The sequence below is a fragment of the Triticum aestivum genome, chromosome 3B (genome assembly GCF_018294505.1).
Source record: "Triticum aestivum cultivar Chinese Spring chromosome 3B, IWGSC CS RefSeq v2.1, whole genome shotgun sequence".
Lineage (NCBI taxonomy): Eukaryota > Viridiplantae > Streptophyta > Magnoliopsida > Poales > Poaceae > Triticum > Triticum aestivum.
Genome location: NC_057801.1, coordinates 280,955,211 through 280,974,364, shown reverse-complemented (window position 1 = coordinate 280,974,364; position 19,154 = coordinate 280,955,211).

Sequence of the window (19,154 nt, the reverse complement as noted above, 5' to 3'; positions counted from 1 at the left end):
CGCTTGATCTCCTTGAATATTTACTTGGGGTGCCTTGGGCATCCCCAAGCTTGAGCTCTTGTCTCTCCTCCTTCTCCTCATATCGAGACCTCCTCGATCTTCGAACACTTCATCCAAACAAAACTTAAACGAACTTTTAGTGGCGGGGGTTAGTGAAAATGGCAATGAAATCCCATCATGTACTGCTGCAACATTATTTTATAATTATAAACAAACATTACCCACTGTATTCTATCACAATTCTATGGTCCCAAGTCAAGGAGGCTTCAAAAGGAATTCAAACATACGGAAATAATGAAGCTATAACAGCAATCTATGAAAACAGGACAGTCTGTAAAGATTTGAACATCCACCATACTTCTGTAACTCTATAAATTCTGAAAAAAATAGGAAAAATAAAAATTTTGTATAGAAAGACAGTACAAAATGTTTCACAACTGTTTGATGTTTCAGTAAAAAATGTAAAATCGCGCACTACAGCCAAAGTTTCTGTTTTGCACCGCACAAACCAACAAGCGATCTACCCATCCTAAAGGCAAATCTTGGCACATTATTTTTATAATACAATGGAATCGTACAAGGGGATAATTATTTTTGTTGAAATTTTTTTGTAATTAAGATTCACAAAGTTTCCGTGAGCATGAACAAAGTTCAAGGAGCTCCCCCACTTCAACAATGCTTATCTCTCACTTTCACTTTCCTTTTTGAGAAGTTTTGGGTTCCCCTCTATATTTTTTTTAAACTTTATAAAAGCACTCAGAAAAAATAAATGACTCTATAAAACTTCCGGGTTGTCTCCCTGGCAGCGCTTCCTTTAAAGCCATTAAGCTAGGCATAAAGTGCTCAAGTAATGGATCCACCCGGATCCCAAGGTATATCAAAGCCAATTTGAATTAGCAATGATTTGGCATTTAGTAGTGAGCACAAAGCAACATATATCAAGCAATGACAAAGTCTAACTCTCTTCCTATGCATCGGCATGTCATACAAGAACAATTCATGCACATCAAGTAAAGGCCAATACATAGCATAAGCAGTTTCTTGCAATTTTATCATGTTGGAAACATAGAGAGGTGGAGATGTAGTTCCTCTCTCATAATAATTGCAAGTAGGAGCAGCAAGCACATGAATATTACATTCATCAAAATTATCATGTGCAATGGTAAAGGAAACCCATCAATATAATCCTTAACAAGTGCAAACTTCTCCGATATAGTGTAGTTGGGAGAATTCAAAAAGATAATAGGACTATCATGTGTGAGTGCAATAGCAACAAGTTCATGTTTAACATAAGGAACAATAGCAAGTTAATCTCCAATATCATAATTCATATTAGCATCTTGGCCACAAGCATAGCAAGGATCATCAAAAAGGGATATTTCAAATGAATCAACGGGATCATAGCAATTATCATAGCATTCATCCTTCGGTAAGAACGAAGGGACATTAAACAATGTATGAGTTGAAGAGTTACTCTCATTAGAAGGTGGGCACGAGTAGCTAATCCGATCTTCCTCCTTTTGTTCTTCACTATCCTCATCATCTTTTTCATCCAATGAGCTCACAGTTTCATCAATTGCTTCTTCCATAGACTCCTGCAAAATATTAGTCTCTTCTTGGACAGCGGAGACTTTATCAAACGCATCAATATAGGAATTGTATTTATAGTTATCATAGCAATATTTAAGGATAGCAAAATTTTCAGGTCTATAAACTAAATCATCAAAATCTTCAAACTTTAAAAACAAAGATTCAATTTATAAGCACCCTTAAAAGCAACAAATTCTTCTATTAGTTCCACATCATAATAATCATATAGACCATTGGCATAAGAAGCCAAGGTTTCATTATCATTAAATTTACATGAAAAGGGAAGATGTGGAGCATTCATCCTAGAGGAACAAGTATAATCATATCTCAAGCATTGCTCCCGAGCATACCAATGCAACATATAAATTTGATCCCATAAAAGTTTCCCTTTTTGTTTCAAGCAATAATCCCTAAAGTATTCATGTTTATCCAACGTGTCTCCCATTATCATGTTGAATGGGGTTTTCTCAGGATTATCAAAGTAGTGCATAATATCTTCCACATAACGATCATCGAGGGTTTTAGGAGGTTCCCCGTCTCCATGAGTAGCAAGTACCACTATTTTTTTTGGTGTTTTGTATCCATTTCCATAACTAAAGATAGAGAACAACTTAGATCAGGAAATAAAAACTACTTAGTGATAAAGCAAACAAGCACACACAAGAATATTCACCCCACGCTATTGCTCCCCGGCAACGGTGCCAGAAAAAGGTCTTGATAACCCACAAGTTTAGGGGATCGTTTGTAGCCTTCTTCGATAAATAAGAGTGTCGAACCCAACGAGGAGCTAAAGGTAGAACAAATATTCACTCAAGTTCTATCGACCACCGATACAACTCTATGCACACTTGACGTTTGCTTTACCTAGAACAAGTATGAAACTAGAATTACTTTGTAGGAAAGGTTTGCAAGATAATAAAGAATGGGAAAATAAAAGTTAGGTGCTATTTAAATAAAAGTGCAAAAAGTAAATAAAGCAAGTGTGGAAAAGTGGTGGTAGGATTTGCGAAATTGTCCCTAGGCAATCGATAACAAGTACCAGTAATCATTCTTGTAATTTATATAAGGGAGAGGCATGAGCTAACATACTTTCTCTACTTGGACCATATGCACTTATGATTGGAACTCTAGCAAGCATCCGCAACTACTAAATATCATTAAGGTCATGAAACCCAACCATAGCATTAAGTATCAAGTCCTCTTTACTCCCATACGCCATGACCCACTAATCCGTGTTTAGGCTGCTGTCACCCCCGCGACACTGACAATAAGCAAACCATGAACATATTGCAACACCCTGCAGCGGGGGGGCTCATGTTTGCGTGAGAACAGAGGGCATCATAGGAAAACACCAAAATAAAATATACAATCATACCACCAAGATCACGTGAGCCCATAGGACAACAAAAATCTACTCAAGCATCATAGGATGGCAACACATCATTGGATAATAATATGAAGCATAAAGCACCATGTTCAAGTAGAGGGTACAGCGGGTTGCAGGAGAGTGGACCGCTGAATATAGATGGGGGAAGGTGACGGAGGTGTTGATGAAGATGACGGAGTTGTTGGAGTAGATCGCCGTCACCTGATGATTGCCTCGGCGGTGTTCCAGCGCCACCGGGAGAGAGGGGGAGAGAGACCCCCTTCTTCTTCTTCTTCCTTGGCCTCCCCCTAGATGGGAGGAGAGTTCCCTCTCTAGTCCATGGCCTCCATGGCGGCGGAGGGACAGGAGCCCCTCCGAGATTGGATCTCCCTGTCTGTTCTCTTCTGTTTCGCGCTCCCCAGATCTGGACGAAAACCGTTTCTTATATTCCTGGAGATCCGTAACTCCGATTGCGCTGATTTTTTTACATGACTTTTTTCCTCTGATATAAGCTTCCTTGCACCCAAAATACAGCTCCAACCAACGTACGAGGTGAGCAACACCCACCACCATGCGCCAGGGGCTGGGGCGCGCCCTGGTGTCTCGTGGTCCCTGTGGGCCTCTGTTTGTGGTGATTCCAACTCCTAAAATTCACAAATATTCCAAAATAATTCTCCGCGAGTTGCATCACATTTGGACTTTGCTTGATATGGATTTTCTGCGATACAAAAACATGCAACAAACAGGAACTGGCACTGGGCACTAGATAATTAAGTTAGTCCAAATAAATCATATAAAAAGTTACCAAAAGTATGTAAAAGTTGAATAATATTGGCATGAAACAATCAAAAATTATAGATACGACGGAGACGTATCACCGGGCAGCGTGAAAAAGGGTCGCCACAAGGAGGCGGCGCTGCAAGCAAGGAGTGAAGGTTTCAACTTGGAAAGGAAGGCAGAAATAGGGGAAATGTGGCTTTTGGTAAGGAGGAGGGGGCGGGGAGGTAGATATTTCCGCGGAAGCCAAAAAATTTGAATCGGTTCAGTGAAAAAACTGGCGCACAAATTGTCATCAGACACAGTCCCTTATTCAGCACTGTGTACGATATGTGAACATCACAAACGATTCATATAGCTTAACCCATGTGTGATGAGTTTGAACGTGAAAAATTTTGGTTTGAATTTTCGTGGTTACAATGATCATCCACGTCATTGCATAATTTGGGTACACAAAGGAGACTACAGCACACCCGCACTTCTTAATCGAGCAAGTTCAGCAATTAAACAGAGCTAGTTGACCAAAAAATTACTCTAACAAATTAAAGATCGGCGCTCTTAATTAAACAAAACAAAGAGTACTACTACGGATGGTGCTCGTCGATCTCCACCGCCTCCTCCATGTCCAGCTCGCGCCCGACTATCTCCTGGGGAAGGGGCTCCATGGCATCCATCGCACCATACTCGGCAAGCATCTCGCCATCCGCATCCGCCATCTCTTTGGAATAGGCTACCACGAGCTAGGCATGGGCGGACGTGGTCTGGGCTTGGGTGGGCTCCGTCGTGGCAAGGTATGCCGCGTAGGAACGGACGACGCTTGAACTCTCTCGGTGATTGCCAACTCTTCGGTCGTGGGTTGCTAACCATTGTCGTAGAAGCTTCGTTCGATTTGTGCGGTGACCGCCCTAAGCTGGGTGTGGGCGGCCTCCATCAGGGATAAGGCCGCTGCTGTAGAACGGACAGCTATTGTGTCGCTCTCGCAATTTGCTATCCCCGAGGCAGATGTTGCTGCCACCACCTGAGAAGCAACAGAGGTCGTCTGTGCTGCCTTGGTCGCACGATCGCAGATTGCGGCCGCGCTCATGAAGCTTGTTAGCACGCCTCTGGCGATTGCGGCCGCGCTCTCGCCAGAGTGGGCCGCTGAAGTTGCCCTCACAAAGCGGGTCCACGTCCCCATCTTTCACCAGCGACGATTGAACAGTGAAATGATATTTGGGGAGTGAGCTAGTGTGCTTGTCGACTGTGGACTCTAGCCGACGCACCTTCTCACGTAAGTCATATGCGTACCATACTCTGACGGTGCTCCAAGATATTTTGTGATGCATCTCACACGGTTGGTGATAATAAACTATGTGCGGTCTACTTTCTTTTTCATCTTGATTTGAATTACATAATGGGGTCATAGCTGCAAAGGATGGTGTTTGACGTGCTAGAACTTTTATCTACAGTGAACATGCAACTATAGGTGCGTCGTCAAAAAAATGGAATTATTCAGGGTTCGTTTGGACATTTTTATATGTTAACTTGGTTTTCTAGGCATTTTAGGTGCACAATTCGAAATTAGACTACATGCACATGCTCCGGTGCACCAAAATGAGTTGTAAAATGATACATGTGTCCATGGGTTGATGCTTATATCCCATGCAAGAAATGGGGATGAATTTCAAACACCACGGCACCGTGGCTCTCCGGCAAATGTTGAGGTGCTTGCTTTTGTAATTCTAGTAAATCCAAAACTCGTCTGAAATTCATGAACCTTGGCATGCTATCATGGAAAGGCATCAACATGCTGGGGTAAAAAATATTGTCCCATTTGGGGTAGGTTATGGTATAAGCTTCTCACAAACCAGAGCTTCTCACAAGAAGCCTCATGGTTCCGGTAGGGAAACATGTCACCCTTGTGGATGAAACGATATCAGTTGCCTCTCCTTGATTTCCAAACATTTCTAGTGTCAACGTAGAAAAACAGGAGTGTTGTGTAATTGTTTGGGATTTTTTGTGGTTTGCTTTGACTTTTTCATACATTAACTGAGTTTTCTATGTGTTTATGTGCATAATTAAAATTTGAACTGCATGCACATGCACATGCACGTGCAAATTTGATTCTCTTAGCCAAGTTACACTTGAGCAAGAAAATAGCTTATTGAAGGGAATTATAGAGAAAGGTGTTTACAAGAGCCTTGCCGGGAGTAAGCAATTCGAGGAAAATGTACGCAAGCAAGGAAGGCACTGGAAGAACCAAGGTGTTGGTTTTGAACGAAAGTTCAATGCCAATGAAGTTGAGTGGGAAGAAGATCAATAGCCCAAGATGAAGTTTGTTCCTCAACAAGAGAAGTATGATCCTACTTGCTTCAAAGGGACACAAGCTCAAGATGATCTTCCACCACAAGAGCACAAGCAAAAAAGGCAAGGATAAGCTTCAAGAGGAGATTGATGCATTTTAAGAAGCTCCTAAGGCCTTGGTCAAGTGGGTTACCAAGACTACGTCAAGTTCTACTTCATCAAGTACGACCATAACTCCAAGGATTCCCATCAAGATGATGTGGATCCCGAAGAAGAAGAACTAGAGAGTTCTTGAGGGTGACTCCGCCAACATATTTCACTCGTATCATTTTGGCAAGGACAAGTGAAATCAACTTCCACATCTTGCACTAGTTCATGGAGTCACAAACCCTCTTCTTGGTAAGACAAGGGACAAGGTAACCTAATGCTTTCATAGACATCATCTTGTGTGTGCATCACTCTATGTCTATGGATATCCTTGTTTGTTCCTTGTGGGACTAACCCGTGTAGGTATTGAAGGTGCAACTCACTCCAAAGGATTGCTCCAAACGATCTACATCAACATTGAGCATCCACATCTTCAACACCTACATGAAGTCATCATCGACAAAACCCAAGGTTAGTTCATCCCTCAGGGGGGATCTCACATCTAGGGGGAACTTTACTCTAAGAATTGAGTCAAAGCAACTCTAATGGTGTGAACACAACAATGCATTATGTAAAAGTGGCAACCCCACTTGAGCTTAAATGATGAGTATGACCTATGATCAAATGTTCTCATTTGACTCCTAAGTCAATATACTCATATATAGATGACCTAGTCATCGCCAATTGCTTGATAGATGCTAGAATTGGTTGTGCATGCTTTGCCACATATTTCATTTGCCATTTTATTTTGTGAGCATGTTGGTTGCATATTTTACTCATTCGAGGGCATCCACTTGTTGTTTTGATTGTTTGGTTTCTTTTCTTTTGCCAAGTGCATGGACAAGAATACCTAAGAACCCTCTCTAGCTATCTATGCTTTTCTTGTCTCAAACTCTATTCATGCTACATCACAAAGTTTGATCAAGTCAGATTCGAACCACTCTGTGTGAGGAGCACTCGAAGTCCCCGATTCATCATAGACTTAAACTTCCAAAACTTCTTTGTGCATTTCGGTCTGACCGATTCTTCCATTTCGGTCATACCGAGATCACTAAGTCGATCTAGGTTTTCAATCTCGGTGCAACCGATTTGAACTTTTCGGTCACACCTAGTTGCAGTAACTGCTTGCAGTTATGCATCTCGGTGCCACCGAGTTGTTCCACTCGGTCACACCGACAGGGTCAGGCTATATATATCCACGGGCCAAAATTTGGAAATTTCTCCGAACTCTTTCGCTCGCGCTCAGCATGCTCTGCCTCCCTGGGTCTCCGGATCGTCCTTCTCGTTGGCGGTTGCCTCCCGCCGCTGGTCTCCGCCGCCGTCAACGGGAATCGTCTCCGCCATTGCCGTCGTAGCAAGTCCATCGCCGAACTAGGGTATGGACTTGATCCTTGTGCTAATCCCACTCTGAATTCCTAGCACATTGTTTTGCCGTGTATCTTGCCACGATTGAGATCATCTTATCTAGCGAAAACACTCCGTAGTTTAGTTGTGAATTGAAAATTTAGGGTTAGGCTTCCGCCGAAACCATCTCGGACCAACCGAGTTGTAGAAATCGGTTCCACCGATTTGGCCAAGGCCATTGCACATGTAATTCTCAGTCTGACCGAGATTGCAAATTGATGTGGCCGAGTTTAGGGCTTCGTGAAACCCTAGCAGTCTCGGTGCCACCAAACTGTGACTCGGTCTGACCGAGTTCACTAGTTTAGATTCCAAAAGCTGCTTCGGTATCACCGAGTTCACAAATCGGTAGATCGGGAATGCTTTCTGTGGAAAACTAAAACTAAGTTTTTGGCTCATTCTTTTGCAAAAACCTCTGTATTTTGTGATGCTCATCTACTCTACCTCACCTATATCTATTCACAGGGTCAGTTGTCAGTGTTTGCAACATGTCTGATCAAAGTGACAGCCAGAACAAGTCTAAGGAACAGGTTCGGATGAGTGAGGGCACTAGTCCCTCTAGCAGCTATGATAATGGAAGCAGGAGCACACCTAGCAACTTACCCAAGGCAGCCACCAGGGCTAGAAAGAAGAGAACCTCAGAGTCTGAGGATGAAGACTATGTGGTTGTTGAGGATGAGGCCACTTCCAAGAAGAAGGTGCTCAAGAAGGAATATGGCACAACTGCTACAACTAAGCCAGGAATGCAGAAGAAGGCACCTGCAAGAAGGATTCCCACTTCCAAACCAAGGAAGGTTGCCACTGGTGAAACCATGAAGTTCACCCTTGAGTCTGAAGATGAATCTGTTGGCCAAGACAAGAAGAAGAAGAGAGTCAAAACCACTACTGCCAAGGTTCTTGGCAAGCCCTCTATGAGGAGAGATTCTTAAGAAGAAGAGGAAGAGGTTGCTGCACCAGCACCTAAAGCTCAGAATCTTATGGGTGATGCCATCAGGTCAGGGGCTGCCCCATCAAAGCCCAAATAAGCTCCCAAGGCAGCTGCTCCAAAACCCAAGTCTCCACCCAAGAGGAATACAAGGAACATTCCTACTCGAGAGAAGAACAAGGCCCCAATGCCTGAAGCTGCTGTTGAAGAAAAAGATGATGAGGAACATGTCTTGAGAAAGTTGAAGCCCAAAATTCCAGATCACAATGATGTTCATCCTGTAGCTGAGGATATGAAGCTGAGGAAGGATGCAGGACTCAGACAGTGGAGGTTGATTGATCCCTATGCAGTCAGGAGGAGAACTGTTGTGCACTACAGGTTCCATACAAAGGAACAGCAGAACTTCTATGAGACAGTGCTGCTTGACAAGAAGCCAATAGTCTGTGATATGAGATGGGTGGACTCGGAGTACATCAGGAAAAATTAAGAGAATTATCCAGGAGTGTATGATAGTTTCAATGCTTGTGGAGTGGATGACTTTGTAGGGCAGAAGCTCACAAAGTGGAATGATGAACTTATTATGCAGTTCTACTCCACAGCTCACTTCTATGCAGATGGAAGGATTGTCTGGATGTCTGAAGGTACTAGGTACCAATCATCAGTTGAACAATGGGCAAAATTGATCAATGCTCCTAAGGAAAATGAGGATGACTTGGATGTCTATGCCAAGAAGAAGAAGGATCATAACTCCATGGCACATATGTACAGAGAGATCCCAGATGCTGCTGTTGAGACACACAAGTTTGGATCAGTACATTACCTTCTGTTAGGATTGCCAACAATTAACTGGATCCTTGGGCACACTCTTTTGCCTATGTCAGGTGATCACAAGATGATCAGAGGCCATGCTATCAACCTACTTCACATATTTGATGTGCCTCAAAAGTTCAAGGTCATGAGCCTCATAGTGGAAACCATCAAGAGAACAGCTGCTAACCAAAAGAGAAGTTGTGGGTATGCCCCACAGATCCAGGAGCTAATCAACTCCAAGATGGGCACTAGCACATACTTCTTGGACAAGGAACACATGCCCATCTATCCAGATTTTGAGGACAACCCAGTGGTATTGATGAAAATGAACCATCTTCTATGCAAGCACAAGCAAAGAAGGAGAAGGCAAGGACTGAAAAGGCTACCAAGATGCCAACCATTGATGAGGCATCTCAGTACTTCCTGAAGAGCAAGCAGGATCAACTTGCCTACTTGATTGCCTCCACTCTGAGGATTGAGAAGGGATTGACCACCCTGACTCAAAACCAGGAGAGCCTCGAGAGGATCATGCAGCAGAAGTTCTATGACTTAGATGTGAAGGTTACTGAGATACAGTCAGTTGTTGAGCAACTTCAGGATGACATGCAGGAGAGGAAGGGCAAGACTACCACTGATGCTTTTGCTAGAGTGCCCAGGAGTCAGAGATCAGCTGTAATGCCTGTTCCAGACACCAGAGCACCAACTACAGCTTCAGTGCCACCAGCTCCAGCACCTACTCCACCAGCTCCATCTACATCAACAGAAGTCTTCGTCCAAGGAGCCATCTCTACACCACCACGTGAAGACCAAGCCTGAGAGACGATCTAGCACTATGCATTTTTATGAACTTTTTGGTAACTTGTTGCCAAAGGGGGAGAAAATGTATAGATCATAGGCTTCGAGAGAGAGTGTTGCCTTTGTTCTCTCTTGTTTTGGTGGTTGAACTTTGTTATTTGCTTGTTTGAGATACTCTATGCTTTTGTGAGATACTTGGATGATCATGTGTTTGATCATATGCTACTTTAATGCTTGTTGGATGACATTATCCTTTTATCTCTATATGATCATTCACTTTGCTTGGTGAAGGGTGCATGTACTTAATTATTATCATTTTGAGTGCTCCACCAATATGTATGTGACATGGAAGAGTAACTCATGATCCTAACTCATTGTGCATTTGCAGTCCAAAGCAAATCTTAAACTATGCACACATTTAGGGGGAGCCCTTACAATCACATACTTCCCAAAGCGACAATGTTTTTCACTCTTATTATCATTTGTCGAAGATTTGATCTATATGTTGTCATCAGTTACCAAAAAGGGGGAGATTGAAAGTGCAACTATCCCTAGGTGGTTTTGGTAATTCCTAACAACATATAGCTCATTGAGCTAATGCTATTTCAAGATGAATATTTCAGGAAAGCTCAATGATTGGCATGGCATGGATGATAAAAGTGGACCCCTCAAAATGCTAAGGACAAAAGGATTGGCTCAAGCTCAAAGCTCAAGACTCTACATTTTACATTTTAGTGATCCAAGATCACATTGAGTCTATAGGAAAAGCCAATACTATCAAGGAGGGATGAGGTGTTGCTTAATGGCTTGCTTGTTCAAAATGCTTAGTGATATGCTCCAAAGCCCTCAACTACTTTCTCACATCCACATATGACCTATACCAAAAGTCAAACTTGGCCCCACCGATTCTTTCTATCCGGCGCCACCGAGTTCAGATGACATAGCCACTGCCACAAACCCTAGGCAAATCGGTCTCATCGATAGGGATCTCGGTCTCACCGAGATGGGATTGTAATCTCTCTGTTTCCCTTCGTAACATTTTGGTACCACCAAGATGAGCGATCGGTCCAACCGAGATTGCAATGTAAACTCTCTGTTTCCCTTTCGTAACATTCCAGTCTCAACGAAATGAGCGAACCGGTCCCACCGAGTTTACCTGACCAACTCTCTGGTTAGCTTATTAACAAAATCGGTCCTGCCGAGTTTGTATAATCGGTCTCACCGAGATTACATTATGCCCTAACCCTAACCATATTGGTCCTACCGAGTTGCATGTCGGTCCCACCGAAAATCCTAACGGTCACTAGATTTGCTGAATCGGTCCGACCGACTTTCTCAATTCGGTCCCACCGAGATTGGCAAGTTGTGTGTAATAGTTAGATTTTGTGTGAAGGCTATATATACCCCTCCACCTCCTCTTCATTCATGGAGAGAGCCATCAGAACGAACCTACACTTCCAGCTTGCATTTTCTAAGAGAGAACCACCTACTCATGTGTTGAGACCAAGATATTCCATTCCTACCATATGAATCTTGATCTCTAGCCTTCCCCAAGTTGCTTTCCACTCAAATCTTCTTTCCATCAAATCCAAATCCTGTGAGAGAGAGATTTGAGTGTTGGGGAGACTATCATTTGAAGCACAAGAGCAAGGAGTTCATCATCAACACACCATTTGTTACTTCTTGGAGAGTGGTGTCTCCTAGATTGGCTAAGTGTCACTTGGGAGCCTCCGACAAGATTGTGGAGTTGAACCAAGGACTTTGTAAGGGCAAGGATATCGCCTACTTCGTGAAGATCTACCGCTAGTGAGGCAAGTCCTTCGTGGGCGACGGCCATGGTGGGATAGACAAGGTTGCTTCTTCGTGGACCCTTCGTGGGTGGAGCCCTCCGTGGACTTGCGCAGTTGTTACCCTTCGTGGGTTGAAGTCTCCATCAACGTGGATGTACGATAGCACCACCTATCGGAACCACGACAAAAGCATCCGTGTCTCCAATTGCGTTTGAATTCTCCAATCCCTTCTCTTTACATTCTTGCAAGTTGCATGCTTTACTTTCCGCTGCTCATATACTCTTTGCATGCTTGCTTGAATTGTGTTAAGATTGCTTGACTTGTGCTAAGTTAGCTAAAATCTGCCAAAGACTAAAATTGGGAAAAGGATAAGTTTTTATTTGGTCATGTAGTCTAATCACCCCCCTCTAGACATACTTTCAATCCCATAAGTGGTATCAGAGCTTTGGTCTCCATTTGCTTTGATTTCCATAGCTCTTGGTATCGCTGAAATGTACTATAGGCTTGCTCTCATCACAAATGAGATTGCCGGCTTAGGAAGTGAATAGATGACCGATAGATTCATCATCAAGAAGATCCTAAGAGCCTTGGATGGAAAATATTATACCGTGTGCACATTGATCTCAAGTCATTGGAAGAATTGTTGCTCATGAGATGAAACTCAAGGATAAAGAAGAGCTTGACAACAAGTCAAGTGGTGCTTACAAAGCCTCATGTGATGCTCCTACATCATCAAGTGAGAAACAAATCTTCAATGAAGAATTGAGCCTAATGGTGAAGAACTTCAACAAGTTTTACAAGAGTAGAAGCAAAGAGAGAAGTTCCAAGTCAAGGTCCTACAATGACAAAAGATCTTCTAGTCGAGAGCATAATTGCTACAATTGTGGAAGACCCGGACACTACTCCAATGAGTGTATGGCACCCTACAAAAGAAGAGAAGACTCTCCAAAAAGAAGAAGTAGAAGAGAAGAATCACCACCAAGAGAGAGAAGGAGTAGAGATGATCGTTATGAACGAAGAACATCCTGGAGAAGCAAGGATTCGGAAAGGAAGGACAAGTCATCAAGGAGCTACACAAAACGAAGACATCAAGCTCATGTTGGTGAATGGGTATCCGGCTCCAACTCCGACAATCACTCCGAGAGAAGCTATCACTCCGACTCCGAATATACTCAAGATGAAGGTGTTGCCAGTCTAGCACTTGTGTCAACCAACTCCTACGACATATTTGATTGACCAAATGAAGGACTTGGAAAATGCTCATGGCTAAAGGCCCAAAGGTATCACACCCCAAGTATGTTGATTTCAATAGTGATGAAGATGACTTGTTAGGTGATGATGATTTACTTGTTGACAACTCTAGTGATAAATACTATGATGAAACATCAATTAATCATGCTAATCAAGAGAAAACGAATGACAATGATAAGGAGAAGATTGAGCTTCTAACTAAAGAACTAAACACTCTTAAGTTAGCTCATGAAACTATCTTAGAAGATCATCGAGAACTTTTAAGGACTCATGAGAAGTTACGCTTTGAAAAGCTCAACCTTGAGCAAGAGCATGAGTTCTTAAAGGCAATCAACAATGATCTTCGCAAGAACAGTTATTCTTACATTGCCAAGCCTTTACTCTTATCTACTTACATGCCTCAAGTCAAGTCTAGTAACAAGAACAAGAAAGATTCTTCTTCTATTAGTAAAAATAATCATGCTAAATCCAATGTTGTTGCTTCTGGTAGTTCTCTTGATTCCACTAATGATTCTCTTAACCAAGTTACACTTGAGCAAGAAAATAGCTTATTGAAGGGAATTATAGAGAAAGGTGTTTACAAGAGCCTTGCCGGGAGTAAGCAATTCGAGGAAATTGTACGCAAGCAAGGAAAGCACCGGAAGAACCAAGGTGTTGGTTTTGAACGAAAGTTCAATGCCAATGGAGTTGAGTGGGAAGAAGATCAATACCCCAAGACTAAGTTTGTTCCTCAACAAGAGAAGTATGATCCTACTTCCTTCAAAGGGACACAAGCTTAAGATGATCTTCCACCACAAGACCACAAGCAAAAAGGCAAGGATAAGCTTCAAGAGGAGATTGATGCATTTGAAGAAGCTCCTAAGGCCTTGGTCAAGTGGGTTCCCAAGACTACGTCAAGTTCTACTTCATCAAGTATGACCACAACTCCAAGGATTCCCATCAAGATGATGTGGATCCCGAAGAAGAAGAACTAGAGAGTTCTTGAGGGTGACTCCGCCAACATATTTCACTCATATCATTTTGGCAAGGACAAGTGCAATCAACTTCCACATCTTGCACTAGTTCATGGAGTCACAAACCCTCTTGTTGGTAAGACAAGGGACAAGGTAACCTAATGCTTTCATATACATCATCTTGTGTGTGCATCACTCTATGTCTATGGATATCCTTGTTTGTTCCTTGTGGGACTAACCCGTGTAGGTATTGAAAGTGCAACTCACTCCAAAGGATTGCTCCAAACGATCTACATCAACATTGAGCATCCACATCTTCAACACCTACATGAAGTCATCATCGACAAAACCCAAGGTTAGTTCATCCCTCTTAGGGGCTAGGGGGAGCTTTACTCTAAGAATTGAGTCAAAGCAACTCTAATGGTGTGAACACAACAATGCATTATGTAAAAGTGGAAACCCCGCTTGAGCTTAAATGATGAGTATGACCTATGATCAAATGTTCTCATTTGACTCCTAAGTCAATATACTCATATATAGATGACCTAGTCATCGCCAATTGCTTGATAGATGCTAGAATTGGTTGTGCATGCTTTTCCACATATTTCATTTGCCATTTTATTGTGTGAGCATGTTGGTTGCATATTTTACTCATTCAAGGACATCCACTTGTTGTTTTGATTGTTTGGTTTCTTTTCTTTTGCCACGTGGATGGACAAGAATGCCTAAGAACCCTCTCTAGCTATCTATGCTTTTCTTGTCTCAAACTCTATTCATGCTACATCACAAAGTTTGATCAACTCAGATTAGAACCACTCCATGTGAGGAGCACTCGAAGTCCCCGATTTGTCATAGACTTAAACTTCCAAAACTTCTTTGTGCGTTTTGGTCTGACCGATTCTTCCATTTTGGTCATACCGAGATCACTAAGTCGATCTATGTTTTTAATCTCGGTGCAACTGATTTGAACTTTTCGGTCACACCGAGTTGCAGTAACTGCTTGCAGTTATGCATCTCGGTGCCACCAAGTTGTTCCACTCGGTCACACTGACAGGGTCAGGCTATATATATCCACGGGCCAAAATTTGGAAATTTCTCCGAACTCTTTCATCCGTGCTCAGCCTGCTCTGCCTCCCTGGGTCTCCGGATCGTCCTCCTCGTCGCCAGCTGCCTCCCGCCGCTGGTCTCCGCCGCCGTCAACGAGAATCATCTCCGCCGTTGCCGCCGTAGCAAGTCCATCGCTGAACTAGGGTATGGACTTGATCCTTGTGCTAATCCCACTCCGAATTCCTAGCACATTGTTTTGTCGTGTATCTTGCCACGATTGAGATCATCTTATCCAGCGAAAACACTCCGTAGTTTAGTTGTGAATTGAAAATTTAGGGTTAGGTTTCTGCCGAAACCATCTCGGACCAACCGAGTTGTAGAAATCGGTTCCACCGATTTGGCCAAGGCCATTGCACATGTAATTCTCGGTCTGACCGAGAATTACAAATCGATGTGACCGAGTTCAGGACTTTGTGAAACCCTAGCAGTCTCGGTGCCACCGAACTATGACTCGGTCTGACCGAGTTCACTAGTTTAGGTTCCAATTGCTGCTTCGGTATCACCGAGTTCACAAATTGGTAGATCCGAAATGCTTTCTGTGGAAAACTAAAACTAAGTTTTTGACTCATTCTTTTGCAAAAACCTTTGTATTTTGTGATGCTCATCCACTCTACCTCATCTATATCTATTCACAGGGTCAGTTGTCAGTGTTCGCAAAATGTCTGATCAAAGTGACAGCCAGAACAAGTCTGAGGAACAGGTTCAGATGAGTGAGGGCACTAGTCCCTCTAGCAGCTATGATGATGGAAGCAGGAGCACATCCAGCAACTTACCCAAGGGAGCCACCAGGGCTAGAAAGAAGAGAACCTCAGAGTTTGAGGATGAAGACTATGTGGTTGTTGAGGATGAGGCCACTTCCAAGAAGAAGGTGCTCAAGAAGGAATATGGCACATCTGCTACAACTAAGCCAGGAATGCAGAAGAAGGCACCTACAAGAAGGATTCCCACTTCCAAACCTAGGAAGGTTGCCACTGGTGAAACCATGAAGTTCACCCTTGAGTCTGAAGATGAAGTTGTTGGCCAAGACAAGAAGAAGAAGAGAGTCAAAACCACTACTACCAAGGTTCTTGGCAAGCCCTCTATGAGGAGAGATTCTTAAGAAGAAGAGGAAGAGGTTGCTGCACCAGCACCTAAAGCTCAGAATCTTATGGGTGATGCCATCAGGTCAGGGGCTGCCCCATCAAAGCCCAAATAAGCTCCCAAGGCAGCTGCTCCAAAACCCAAGTCTCCACCCAAGAGGAATACAAGGAACATTCCTACTGGAGAGAAGAACAAGGCCCCAATGCCTGAAGCTGCTGTTGAAGAAAAAGATGATGAGGAACATGTCTTGAGAAAGTTGAAGCCCAAAATTCCAGATCACAATGATGTTCATCCTGTAGCTGAGGATATGAAGCTGAGGAAGGATGCAGGACTCAGACAGTGGAGGTTGATTGATCCCTATGCAGTCAGGAGGAGAACTGCTGTGCACTACAGGTTCCATACAAAGGAACAGCAGGACTTCTATGAGACAGTGCTGCTTGACAAGAAGCCAATAGTCTGTGATATGAGATGGGTGGACTCGGAGTACATCAGGAAAAATTAAGAGAATTATCCAGGAGTGTATGACAGTTTCAATGCTTGTGGAGTGGATGACTTTGTAGGGCAGAAGCTCACAAAGTGGAATGATGAACTTATTATGCAGTTCTACTCCACAGCTCACTTCTATGCAGATGGAAGGATTGTCTGGATGTCTGAAGGTACTAGGTACCAATCATCAGTTGAACAATGGGCAAAATTGATCAATGCTCCTAAGGAAAATGAGGATGACTTGGATGTCTATGCCAAGAAGAAGAAGGATCATAACTCCATGGCACATATGTACAGAGAGATCCCAGATGCTGCTGTTGAGACACACAAGTTTGGATCGGTACATTACCTTCTGTCAGGATTGCCAACAATTAACTGGATCCTTGGGCACACTCTTTTGCCTATGTCAGGTGATCACAAGATGATCAGAGGCCATGCTATCAACCTACTTCACATATTTGATGTGCCTCAAAAGTTCAAGGTCATGAGCCTCATAGTGGAAACCATCAAGAGAACAGCTGCTAACCAAAAGAGAAGTTGGTGGTATGCCCCACAGATCCAGGAGCTAATCAACTCCAAGATGGGCACTAGCACATACTTCTTGAACAAGGAACACATGCCCATCTATCCAGATTTTGAGGACAACGCAGTGGTATTGATGAAAATGAACCATCTTCTATGCAAGCACAAGCAAAGAAGGAGAAGGCAAGGACTGAAAAGGCTACCAAGATGCCAACCATTGATGAGGCATCTCAGTACTTCCTGAAGAGCAAGCAGGATCAACTTGCCTACTTGATTGCCTCCACTCTGAGGATTGAGAAGGGATTGACCACCCTGACTCAAAACCAGGAGAGCCTCGAGAGGATCAGGCAGCAGAAGTTCTATGACTTAGATGTGAAGGTTACTGAGATACAGTCAGTTGTTGAGCAACTTCAGGATGACATGCAGGAGAGGAAGGGCAAGACTACCACTGATGCTTTTGCTAGAGTGCCCAGGAGTCAGAGATCAGCTGTACTGCCTGTTCCAGACACCAGAGCACCAACTACAGCTTCAGTGCCACCAGCTCCAGCACCTACTCCAGCAGCTCCATCTACATCCACAGAAGTCTTCGTCCAAGGAGCCATCTCTACACCACCACGTGAAGACCAAGCCTGAGAGACGATCTAGCACTATGCATTTTTATGAACTTTTTGGTAACTTGTTGCCAAAGGGGGAGAAAATGTATAGATCATAGGCTTCGAGAGAGAGTGCTGCCTTTGTTCTCTCTTGTTTTGGTGGTTGAACTTTGTTATTTGCTTGTTTGAGATACTCTATGCTTTTGTGAGATACTTGGATGATCATGTGTTTGATCATATGCTACCTTAATGCTTGTTGGATGACATTATCCTTTTATCTCTATATGATCATTCACTTTGCTTGGTGATGAGTGCATGTACTTAATTATTATCATTTTGAGCGCTCCACCAAGATGTATGTGACATGGAAGAGTAACTCATGATCCTAACTCATTGTGCATTTGCAGTCCAAAGCAAATCTTAAACTATGCACACATTTAGGGGGAGCTCTTACAATCACATACTTCTCAAAGCGACAATGTTTTTCACTCTTATTATCATTTGTCGAAGCTTTGATCTATATGTTGTCATCAGTTACCAAAAAGGGGGAGATTGAAAGTGCAACTATCCCTAGGTGGTTTTGGTAATTCCTAACAACATATAGCTCATTGAGCTAATGCTATTTCAAGATGAATATTTCAGGAAAGCTCAATGATTGGCATGGCATGGATGATAAAAGTGGACCCCTCAAAATGCTAAGGACAAAAGGATTGGCTCAAGCTCAAAGCTCAAGACTCTACATTTTACATTTTAGTGATCCAAGATCACATTGAGTCTATAGGAAAAGCCAATACTATCAAGGAGGGATGAGGTGTTGCTTAATGGCTTGCTTGCTCAAAATGCTTAGTGATATGCTCCAAAGCCCTCAACTACTTTCTCACATCCACATATGACCTATACCAAAAGTCAAACTCGGCCCCACCGATTCTTTCTATCCGGCGCCACCGAGTTCAGATGACATAGCCACTGCCACAAACCCTAGGCAAATCAGTCTCACCGATAGGGATCTCGGTCTCACCGAGATGGGATTGTAATCTCTCTGTTTCCCTTCGTAACATTTTGGTACCACCAAGATGAGCGATCGGTCCAACCGAGATTGCAATGTAAACTCTCTGTTTCCCTTTCGTAACATTCCAGTCTCAACGAAATGAGCGAACCGGTCCCACCGAGTTTACCTGACCAACTCTCTGGTTAGCTTATTAACAAAATCGGTCCTACCGAGTTTGTATAATCGGTCTCACCGAGATTACATTATGCCCTAACCCTAACCATATCGGT